This window comes from Bos grunniens, chromosome 2 (assembly GCF_055505025.1).
Source record: "Bos grunniens cultivar Pamir isolate PY7600 chromosome 2, Bosgru_T2T1.0, whole genome shotgun sequence".
In the NCBI taxonomy this organism is placed as follows: domain Eukaryota; kingdom Metazoa; phylum Chordata; class Mammalia; order Artiodactyla; family Bovidae; genus Bos; species Bos grunniens.
In genome coordinates, this window is record NC_141166.1 from 20,278,330 (window position 1) to 20,286,669 (window position 8,340).

Here is an 8,340-nt window from a genome sequence, read left to right on the forward strand (position 1 = left end):
GGTCATATACCAAATTGCAGAAATGCAGCTTGAACTTTTATCCTTTAACTCTGTTCTCTCCAAGAACAAAGCCCTTTGTCTTAAAATTCTATCACCAATTTAAGAAAACCACATTTAAAAGATAAATCTTTAGATGTTATGAATTTTTATGATCCACAAGAATAAAAATCTATTCATCAGCCCCAAAACACATCCTGTTTCTACCCATATGGTTATAGTATTTTATTATTTGGGCATACATTAGAGCAAATTCTCTCTCTGGATCTTAGCATCTCAGGATAGATGGTTGTAAATAGGATAAAATAAAACAGAAAAGGCTCCTTTCTAACCATCAAATTCATATACTTCTCTATTCAGTGACTCTTAATTGCTCATCTCAGTGGTGTGTTGTTGAGGAAAATACAAAATTTTAATTATTGGGGATAATGAGAGACAGCATGCAGCCTCCACAGAATAGTGTCCCAAGCTTGCAGAATTTATTCACACAAGATCACACTTTTACACTGTGACAGGTTACACCATTTCCCAAGATGATGTACCATCTGGCCCAGGGATGAAAACAAGTATGGGCTCTGTTGTTGTTTAAAGCACTGCTGTTTTCAAGCTAAGATTCAATAAATATGCACCAAGCCATACACGAGACTCATAGGTTCTTTTAAATCACAATCTTTATTTATATCTGCCATCAGGCCATGGATAGCGGTAAATATCAACAATTACATTGTTCTGAAATTATTGAACAATCACTTTATTTTTAAATCGTAGTACCAAAGATTTATAAACTGAGGGCATAAAATCTTAAAGGAAAATTTTCTCCATTTTGTTTTTGGAATATAACTTTACAAGTTGTCTTAATATGAAAGGCATATTAAATTGTCCACTCATGGTTATTGCCACTGGTACATGTCTCCTACAAATCCTTTACGCATGTGCATGCTGTCATGTCCAACTCTTTGCAGCCCCATAGACTGTAGCCTGTCAGGCTCCTCTGTCCATGGGATTATCCCAGCAATAATACTGGAGTGGGTAGCCAATTCCTCCCCAGGAGATAAATGTTTTAACCAGGTACCAGTTGCTTTTGACTAGAGCCCTGACTTGTGATGATATTATAGATATCCTGACAGGAACACAGTATGATACATTTAAAGAAAGTTTCTTCCAAGACCACTAGAATAAAGTGAATGACATTCCAGTTAATCGCTATTGTAAAATTGTTCTTATTCTTTACTCCTTAATGGTACATTTTCTCTTTCCAATTTCCAAAATTGAAACCACATAAAAGTTTGAAAGCTTATTGAGGGAAGAGAAACATGGAGATTTTAAAAAACTTTCCCAACTAGAGTTAGATTTTAAAATAGTTTTGAAGATTAGATAGATATACTTTAAGCATAAACTCATGTGGAAAAATGTGGAGAAAGGAATGTACTAGGGTAGATAGAATCATCAGATAAATTTCTATTCACTTTTTCTTTAGTGTTCCAAAGGGATCATAGCAGTTTTAGGCTTCTTGGGGGTTCAAAATCAGTGTTTATTGATTTTTTTTTTGAGTGCCTGTTGATTTGCAAGAGGCTCATAGAACCTTGCCCTTGGCAGTGCCCTCCTGACTTTTTTGACTCCAGGGAAAATAGTACAGGTCAGTAGTTAAGAAAGTGGGTTGAGGAGTCAGGTCCCCTGATTAATTGTAATTGCTTCTCGCTCTGGCTCATTGTTTGAAGTTGTGCAAGTTAATTCCCTACTCAACACCTGAAATTTCCAGTTAGTTGGGGCAATGCTTTATGAGGTTTGCAAAGATCTTGGAAAGCACTCAGAACTGGGGTCTATCATAAAGCGCGTTTACTAACACTAGGACACTGGGAGATTGAGCTCAATAGTCTTTCAATCCTGTTATTTCCTCATTATGGCAGTGGGCATGTATTTAGACCACAAAAGATAATACAGGAAACTAAATTACTTAAATTCTTTTAATATTTATGGCTAACTTTGTCCCACTTTACTAAATTCCAAATGTGCCCTTGACTTCATTGCTAATATTGTCAATCTTTACTTAATTCCTGAAAAAAAAATTCTTATGAGCTGTTTCTCTTTTTCTTGAATTTGAGAAAATTTGAGCACAATACTGATAACCAAATATTTAAGTCTACATGTTAACCTTTTTACATTATAGTATATACTATATATTACTATTTTTATATAATATCCTACTATATTATAACATATCTTATGATTAGTTAGGATTTTAAACTATGCATGTACCCTTACCTGAGCCTTCAATTAATGTAATAATATAAATGAAAAGTTACATACAAAAACCAGCACTTAATGGGAGTAGAAAAACTTATGCTCTAGCTAGTTCCACATGAAAGAGTGTCAAAAGCCAAATTTGTGGATGGTTTGAGGATAAGACCAGAGTGCTTACAAATAATGACTCAATTTTCAAGCTGTGAATATCACAAACCTAGGATATCACCCATTGATTTAGTCAATGAGAAAATTTAAATACTTTTAAGTTTCTCTATTATCTTTTTTGCTCTAATTCATGAAATACCACTTTTCTCTTAATAGGTTGTTCATTCAATTGCTAAGTCATGTCCAACTTTTGCAACCCCATGGACTGTAGCCCACCAGGCTCCTCTGTCCAAGGGATTTCCAATTTTTAATGTTAACATGTTTATATGATATCATGAAATACACACTATCATGCACTTTGGTGGTAACTTAATTTCAAGAAAATTGGCACCCTTCATAAAAAATTGTACTTCCTCCATGTCTGCTAGGAATTGCTTCCTGGATGCTAGCAGATATCTAAAGATGTTCAAATCCCTCATATAAATTGGTGTGTATTTGTATTCTTGACATAGTATTTATATATAACCTACACACATCTTTCCATATACTTTAAATCACGCCTAGATTATTTATAGTACTTAATGCAATGTAAATGATGTTTAAATAGTTACCAGCCCAAATTCAAGCTTTGCTTTGGGAAATTTCTGGATTTTTTTTCCAAATATTTTTCATATGCAATTGGTAGAATCTGGGGATGTCAAACTCACAGATACAGAGCTCTGACAGTGTCTGTTAAAATTTAAAACACACCCATACTTTGTTAGAGTATGTCAGAGGTTTATAACTACACACACACTGTTCAATCTTTTCTTGTCTGTCCCTGATGAAAACGTTATGCTAGTATTCAAATTCTACTATGGCCTTCCTGTAGATTTTGTATATTGAAATTATACCAGAGGACAGACTAAACTCTGATGAATTTCAGCCATATTTTGTCAGCTATTATTCACAGCTGAATGCAAACTCAAATGTATGCACATAATTTCATTTCTAGGAAATGAACATGTAAATACCGTTTCAAATGTGTCCAATTGCAACAGTATAAATCATATCCTTAGTAGCTCAGATGGTAAAATCCACCTTGAGTGCAGGAGACCCAGGTTCAATCCCTGAATTTAGAAGTTCCCCTGGAGAAGGAAATGGCAACCCACTCCAGTATCCTTCCCTGGAAAATTTCATGGACAAAGGAGCCTAGTGGGCTCCAGTCCATGGGGTCGCAAAGATTAGGACATGACTGATCAACTATCACACACACATAAGGAGGCAAAATGCTTAAATATCCATCCATAGAGGACTATTTAAATTAATAAGAACATATATTAATCTATTAGTAGTTATGCTGCCTTTTAATAACCAACAGAAAATCATCTCTAAGATATATTACTTGATAAAGAAATAAAATATAGAGTCATATATATAGGAGGCTGTTATTTGTGATATATAATTTAAACAGAAGCTCAAATACACATATACACAAATGCACACAAATGTAAACACATGTACACTCCCAGCAACCCATCCTATACAAATTTACTGGCCAAACATCTCACAGCTACACACAAATAGACAACAGGCACACACAAACACTGTTGTATATGCTTAGAAAACTTCTGAAAGGAAAATCAAGAGATTATCAACAAGATGAGGGGTGTTTTTTTTTGGTAAAATTTTTTGCATTATTATGAAATTTAAAACCAAATAATTAAAGAGAAGTAAAAGTCACCCTAATGCCAAGAAAAAGTCTTCAATGACTTTTTTTTTTCAATAAAACTAATACCTTCTCAACATTTCTGTTCAGTTAAAACAGTCTTTAGGAATTCCCCAGCGCTTCAGGGGTTAGGACTGCACTTTTTTCACTGCCAAGGGCGCCAGTTCCATCCCTGATCATAGAACTAAGATCCCACAAGCCCCGCAGCATGGCCCCAAAATAAAAACAAACAAAAACAATTGGTCTTCCTGCTCATTTAATTAATACTTTTCTTTGTCAGCCTCTTATTCATTACAGGGCATTTCTAAAATGTCAAGTACAGAAGAAATCAATTGAAGAGTAAAACTGACAACATGCAAATGATAGAAGATTTCCTAAACCAATGCAAATGATAGCGATGTCTATTCCAATCAACAGAAATGTCAGGAACATTTGAGGACCTAGTAATAGCAGAGTCTGGCTAAATAACCATTGGAGTAAAGAAAAGACACAGGCAACACAACTATCAGTGATTAGAAGTAAAGAATTTAAATATCAGAAGATGCAGGCTAGTCATTTATTAGTAAAATATACTCATGTGGTGTTTTATTTTATGGATTCAAATATAAAATAAAAGATGTTCTGTTATGTTTATGTATTATTTTAAAGTGAAAATTACTGTGAAAAGGAAAAAAAAAGCAATGCAAAATTCATTTGAGGGAATTTACCCAATATTATAACTATAATTTTCTGTTAAATACAATCTATAACTTGCATTTAGCTTCCAAGCCAAGCCATTGTAAGACATTTTCTTTATATAAGATTGCCAAGTTAAGATAGGATACATAGTTAAATTTGATTTTCACATAAACAATGAAAAAATTTTAGAATTAGTGTGTCTCACATATATATCTTATGCAATGTTCTCGTGGGACACGCTGATTCTACAAATAATATTTGTTGTTTTTCTGACATTCTAATTTATCTTAGCATCCTCTATTTATATTGACTAAATCTGTCGGCCTCAATACAATAATATGCTAGTTCCCATTTTAGTTGAATTCTGTTTGCATCATTTTTGTAGCACCAATTACCTCAGGAAAAGGAGAACTTTCTGAATGGTACTTAAAGGCTAGAAGGAATATCAGCTTGTTTCTGTTTTTACTTTCCCATATTGTCCAAAGTTTCTACAAAAGATAATTACACTTATATTCAGAAAAATGGTGCTCCAAAGTAAAATAACAAAACAACATGCTAGACTGGCCAGAAATGCCTGGAGTTTAGACGGAATAAGTCCAATTACAAAGGCAACACATCTAAAATGGAAAAAAAAAAAAAAAAAAAACCCTGAGGATTGGGGGATGGGACATAAAACAAACATGTCTTTTTCTTTCTTTTTATTGCATTTTTGTTATGGTTTCAGGCAGTGTTTCGATTTGAACTCTCTGGAAGCTTATAAAATGTGTTTGTGCTTTCACACCCTGAAAAAGTGAGAAACAGATTGAACAGATTGATCAAGGGTGACATTGTGTATGAGTTTAAACATTTAATAAGGAGTAGAATTTGTACAGAACACTGTATTTTTAAATATGCAAGAGAATTTAAAAACATATGTTGGGAAATGATATTAAATAAAGAGGAAGTATATGTTAGTATATTTAGTTATCAAGTCCTGCTTGCAAATTCATTCTAATGTTAACTGTTTTGAATTGATCCATGGCTTCCTTGAGTGCCTACAATTATGCTTCTAACAGAAAAGATTATTAGTCAATGTCTGCTAAATCACTGATGAATAAACAGTGAGGGAACAAACCAAATAAAAACAGAGTATGTGGCTGCTCCATTGTTTAGAGGCTGTTGCCAGTCAATAATAGCTGCTTTACATTTTATCTGAGTAGCAGGATCTCCACTCTGTACAATCACTAATAGAGTGCAGCATATTTTACAGAAACAAATTGCTAAGATACATACCATTAGAGATGCTTCTTTCTTATACTTCCCAGATGGAACTGAATATTGAACACCAGTGCCTCAATTAAACTCATGGTAATATAATGAAATATCTTTGGAAACTTTCCAGGCTGTTCATGTTGTAATATCTGGAAGTCAACTTTGAAGACTTCCTTTAAATCATTCTGATGTTCCTCTAATCTCAGGCAATAGTAGATCCACTAAGGTCATTTACTTTGCAGTATGCTGTGTGTCACACTAAATAATATAGACAAAAGGTTAATTTTTCTCACCTTACTTAGTTTGCATTTTCCCTGGTAGGATTGCTGCTGCTGCTGCCAAGTCGCTTCAGTCGTGTCCGACTCTGTGTGACCCCATAGACGGCAGCCCACCAGGCTCCCCCATCACTGGGATTCTCCAGGCAAGAACACTGGAGTGGGTTGCCATTTCCTTCTCCAATGCATGAAAGTGAAAAATGAAAGTGAAGTTGCTCAGTCGTGTCCAACTCTTCACGACCCCATGGACTGCAGCCCACCAGCTCCTCCGTCCATGGGATTTTACAGGCAAGAGTACTAGAGTGGGTTGTCGTTGCCTTCTCCATAGGTAGTGGTTACCTGAATGGAAAATGGAAACGTTTTCATGTTGCTCTTTTTTTAAGAATTTTTCATTTCTGTATTGAATTTTGTCTTTGGCTTTAAAATGTTATAGGAGAGGAATAATCTGCAACTAGGTTCCTTGATAGTAACATTTTCTTCATATTATCCCTTAAAAAAAATTGAAGGATAACATTTTGAAGGCATTCTTTGCTTAGACCAACATAATAGCTTCTTAATGCTATTAACAGCTTTAAAATCCCATCCAAAGAAAGAAATCCACAAAATCATCAACAATCTGGACTTGCTCATCTGTTTTGGCCTTAGATTTTCTATCTTAAGCATCATGGCCAACAAATGTTTCTTCTTTGGAAAGGCTTTTCAGATCAAGGCATGCCAGGCTACTAACCAGAAATGGTGAGTGCTGAATTGTTTCATGTGTTGGAATACATCTAGAATTTGTTCTGCTACAAGAATGTCTCTGACTTGATCCAAAATGAAGACTATGCCCAGATAACTACTTTACAAGACAAGTAATTACGAAGGATATAATCATCGAAAAAGCAAGAGAGTTCCAGAAAAACATCTATTTCTGCTTTATTGACTATGCCAAAGCCTTTGACTGTGTGGATCACAATAAACTGTGGAAAATTCTGAAAGAGATGGGAATACCAGACCACATGACCTGCCTCTTGAGAAACCTATATGCAGGTCAGGAAGCGACAGTTAGAACTGGACATGGAACAACAGACTGGTTCCAAATAGGAAAAGGAGTACATCAAGGCTGTATATTGTCACCCTGCTTATTTAATTTCTATGCCGAGTACATCATGAGAAACGCTGGGCTGGAAGAAGCACAAGTTGGAATCAAGATTGCTGGGAGAAATATCAAGAACCTCAGATATGCAGATGACACCACCCTTATGGCAGAAAGTGAAGAGGAACTAAAAAACCCTCTTGATGAAACTGAAAGAGGAGAGTGAAAAAGTTGGCTTAAAGCTCAACATTCAGAAAACTAAGATCATGGCATATGGTCCCATCACTTCATGGGAAATAGACGGGGAAACAGTGGAAACAGTTTCAGACTTTATTTTTTGGGGCTCAAAATCACTACAGATGGTGATTGCAGCCATGAAATTAAAAGACACTTACTCCTTGGAAGGAAAGTTATGGCCAACCTAGATAGCATATTCAAAAGCAGAGACATTACTTTGCCAACAAAGGTCCGTCTAGTCAAGGCTATGGTTTTTCCTGTGGTCATGTATGGATGTGAGAGTTGGACTGTGAAGAAGGCTGAGTGCCGAAGAATTGATGCTTTTGAACTGTGGTGTTGGAGAAGACTCCTGAGAGTCCCTTGGACTGCAAGGAGATCCAACCAGTCCATTCTAAAGGAGATCCATCCTGGGTGTTCTTTGGAAGGAATGATGCTGAAGCTGAAACTCCAGTACTTTGGCCACCTCATGCGAAGAGTTGACTCATTGGAAAAAACTCTGATGCTGGGAGGGATTGGGGGCAAGAGGAAAAGGGGACGACAGAGGATGGGATGGCTGGATGGCATCACTGACTCGATGGACGTGAGTCTGAGTGAACTCCGGGAGTTGGTGATGGACGGGGAGGCCTGGCGTGCTGCGATTCATGGGGTTGCAAAGAGTCGGACACGACTGAGTGACTGAACTGAACTCAACTGAAACAACAACCATGCTTGCTTCTCAGTAGGCATATTAAATTCATGAAACACCTACAAAGAAAGGCTTGTCCTGATGA